The sequence below is a fragment of the Elephantulus edwardii genome, unplaced genomic scaffold (assembly GCF_000299155.1).
Source record: "Elephantulus edwardii isolate Elephantulus edwardi_28Jun2011 unplaced genomic scaffold, EleEdw1.0 scaffold00041, whole genome shotgun sequence".
NCBI lineage: Eukaryota > Metazoa > Chordata > Mammalia > Macroscelidea > Macroscelididae > Elephantulus > Elephantulus edwardii.
In genome coordinates this window covers 18,614,474-18,618,682 of record NW_006399791.1, presented here as the reverse complement: position 1 = coordinate 18,618,682, position 4,209 = coordinate 18,614,474, and the positions used below count along the sequence as shown (strand labels likewise).

Below are 4,209 nucleotides of genomic sequence, written 5' to 3'. Positions count from 1 at the left end.
TTCTTCAATTTAACATTGACTTTTCCAGAAATGTAACTGGAATAAATGAAGAAAAGACTACAAAAAAAAAAAAGAAAGAAAAAAGAAAATCCTATGGCTCACAGGATTCTACTTTGACACATATGGGGGCTCCATGAATTGGGTTGACTTGCTGCCAACATTTTACCTAGAAGACAAATGTTCCATAACTTATGGAACACAGGAATAAGAACAGGTTTAGTAGGACTTAACTGGGAAAAAATAAGGGAAGGAATTTTATGGGTATTGACACAGAGCTCTTCAGAGCAGCCCTTGCTCCCAGTTGGACACTGGGTGGCCCTGCACGACTCTATCATTGACTCAAGCTCCCCAAGGCATTTAGGGTTGGGAGTGGCAGTGGAAGGTGATTTTGGAGTCAGGAACTAACAGCAAAGAGAATGAATGCTACAGAAAGAGCCATAAAGGAGACCCCTAGGTTGTCTCCATGGCAGTCCCAAACAAAAAGAACCCCATGAGGATGTGATCCTTATGGGCTACACCCCTTCTAGAACAAACTTAGACAAAGAAAAGCCTCCTCAAAGGCAGAGTGTTTGTTTGTTTACTTGTTTTAAACCAAATACAATCAACTTCACCTATTGAATAGTCAGGTGATCTGTAGAACACTCCAGAGTGATTAACCCTGGAGCCTGGGCTTGATTTACCAGTCTGAGCAGGACTCTACCTTTCAGGGAAGGGTAAATTATGATCTCATATTTATATTTAGAAAGATGCTTAATCTCACACTTTGCCCAGGCCCAATCCACTCATCGTTCTACAGAGAACTTTAAAAGCACCTGTAAAGACACATGTCTGATTCTGGTGGCTATAAACTGCAAAGATGAATTTTATGTTATTATATTTTATGAACATGAGATTTTACCCCTTTTTTATGTTAATGAAAGTTTACAGAGACTTTGGATTTCCATTCATTCATTCATTGTTGCACACTTTCCTCCCTACCCACCCCTCCCCCCAGTTTGCTTTTCTATTTGAAGATAAAAAAAATTCTTTCATTGTTATACAATCCTCACCCCCTAAGTCCACTTTACTATGCAGCTCTTATTCTGGACTCTTGTCATGAAAATAATAATATATTCCTTTTAAAAAGTTCTCTCCCTCATCTGTTTCAAGAACATGAGGTTTTTTGTTTTTTTTTTAACATGAGATTTTTAAAAAATTATTTTTCTTTAATGGTTTTCATTCAATGAAAGAATCATTCTTTGGTGATTACATTGCAAAAGAATGGAAGGAGAGAAAGAAAACAGTGTATTGTCTACATAACATACTATGTAGTATCTATAAAAATGTCCTGTTATTACCTATATAATAATAAACCACACAAATAAGTATATAATATGCAATTATCGAGTTAGGTAAAGAGAAAGGTAATACAAAATAAGAGGTTAATCAGACATAGTTAATAACATTAATTATAATTTACATTATAAGATAAAATGTATATGAATGATTGTGAAAAGAATAAGAGTTATAAACTTCCACTTGAATCAAAACAAAAGAAATAAAGTTGGGTTTTTTCCCCCCAAAATCTCACCTATGCAATCCTGAAGGCATGCAGTTTGAATCCACCAGATGCTCTGCTGGAGAAAGAGAGGCGATTTCCTCCTGTGCCAGTCGGATCTGATTAGATGGCACACAAGTTAAAAAAAAAAGAAGAAAAAGAAAACAAACCTCACCTATAACCAAATTCACCATGACTTCCTTACATAAGAATTTGTGGAAAGTGAAGATTCCAGTTTTCCCCATCTTTGAGTCACTGAGGTGTCCTTACACCTTTCCCACTACTCCCTTCACCCTATGCCAGCGTGTTTCTGTGGTTCTCATCTCCCCATTGGCTACCTCACTTATTTAAATTGTCTCCCTTGTGATTTCATTTCCCACCAAACCTACAACTACCAGGCAGAATCTTGGGGTTTCCATGGGCTGTCTGTGACATCATCACAAGTGACCAGTGGCCACTGGCTTTCATAATGAACACTGCTCTTTTGGGTTTCCACCATTCAAACACTGTCTAGTATCATCTCTTGGACCCATGTGTCTATAGCTGATATTTCCTCTTCTTTGCTGATGTGACGTAAGGAAAGAAATTTTAAAGTTTGTCATTAGATTTTCCTCTATCCTAAAATTTAATAGTGAGACTATAGTAATAGGGGGAAAATATTGATTGACATAGTAATCTGGAAACCTAGTTTGTGTTTTGGATTTAAAATCGACTAGCTATGTTACTTTGGAAAAATCCTTAAATATTTCTCAGGACCTGCTTTCTTTTCTGCTACAATAGGATGATAGATTGGCTGATTCCTCCAGTCCCTCCATTTTTTATTTTTAAATAATGATTGTTCAGAGAGCACACATATAGAACCTAAGACTAGAAACTTCTTTAGGCTGCTTGAACAGAAATAGAAAGTCCACGTGGTATAGAAGACTGGTGGAATATGCTGAGAAAGGAGACTTCAACTCATAATTCAAATTGTATTTCAAATTGAGAACTATTTAAAAAGAAATATTCACATGTTTTGAGGTTTTCCATGTCACTCACTTAGGTGAAAAGAGCACACAAGGAGAGAGGTTGGAGCATCGTAGGCTAACAGGAGGCAGGGGTCACAGTCTGAGCACACCAGGCTTGCTGTCACCAACCACAGGCTGGTCTTCAGGGGTCATTGCTCCAGAACATCTATGCTGGGAGTCAATCACCAATAGGGTCCCGGCAAAGACAGCAGTGGCAGTCTCTGTCATTCATGGAAACTCCAAACTCCATGGATCAGCGGGATCATAAGGCTACACGGCAGAGAAGGCTGCTCAGCAGCCTTAGCCTGTCGCAGAGCCTTCTGTTGTTGAGTTCCCCTCAAAACTAGCTTTTGGACTAAGCCAAGAGGTAGGCAATTCTTACAAAGTGCGCTGGGCTTCAGTTCACTGTTGCAATTGTAGTTTCAATCCATCCTTTCTAGTAAAATGTTGACTGTAATTTGACAGAGAAGTGATTTGTATAACATAGTATTGCCTCCTGAAAGATAACACATCTCGCACATCAGTATTGGGCATCTGCTCTCATGTTACTCAGGAGATAACAAAGCAGTGGAAATATGTGCATGCATCTTTTCGTGTGAACAGAGATACTGAGTTTTCTTGACTAATTGTCTAAGAATGGGATTACTGGATGATCAGTTTCTTCCAGTCTACATTAAATGCCTCCGTGCCCACAGCACAAAAGAATCAGTGTGACCACTCTTTCCTTTTCTTACCAGCTTCCCTGCTGCAGATTCTCCAGGGGCGGGATAAGAGTATGTGCTTTCAGGAGGCAATACTATCCAAAAATGACTGGAACAGCACATCAGCAGAGAACTGCCAGAAGTCTAGGCTGGGTTTAGAAGGGGTCGTGGTACTAGGGACATTGTAGCTGATGTTAGATGGATCTTAGCTGAAAGCAGGGAATACCAGAGGACTGTGTGGATCATAAACTGTGGCTGACTCTGAGAAGAATGGGAATCCCAGAATACTTGTTCGTGCTAATGCGAAACCTATACTTGGATCAAGAGACAGTTGTCAGAATAGAGCAAGGAAACACTGCATGGTTCAAAATTGGAAAGGGTGTACGCCAGGGATGTGTCCTGTCTCCATACCTTTTTAATCTGTATGCAGAACAGATTATCTGGGAGGCTTGGCTCTATGAGGAGAAGTGTGACGTCAGGATGGAAGATATATCAACAATCTGCGTTATTCAGATGACACAACCCTGCTTGCTGAAACTGAGGAGGACCTGAAGCACTTGCTGCAGAGGGTCAAGGACTGCAGCCTTTAATATGGATTGAGGCTCAATGTCAAGAAGACAAAGATTCTCACCACTGGACCAATTGGCAGCATCAGGATGGATGGTGTAGAGATTGAGATTGTTCAAAGCTTTAGTTTGCTTGGCTCCACAGTCAACAAACACTCTTGGCAACAGCAGCCAGCAAATGAAAAGACATACTGCGATGGGAAAGTCTGCGGTTAGGGACCTCTCCAAAGTACTGAAGGGCAATGGTGTTTCTCTGGAGATTATGGTGCGTCTGATACAGGCCATGGTCTTTGCAATCACTTGTTGTGCATCAGAGAGTTGGACAATGACTAGGGAGGATAGAAGAAGAATTGATGCCTTTGAGCTGTGGTACTGGAGAAGAGTATTGAGGGTACCAT

At 40.2% G+C, this 4,209-nt stretch overlaps 1 pseudogene; it reads right to left on the bottom strand.

Moving 5' to 3' along the window:
* Positions 1–1,782, bottom strand: part of LOC102859391 — a 5,596-nt pseudogene extending 3,814 nt beyond the window's left edge.
* Between the last annotated feature and the right edge of the window lie 2,427 nt (positions 1,783–4,209).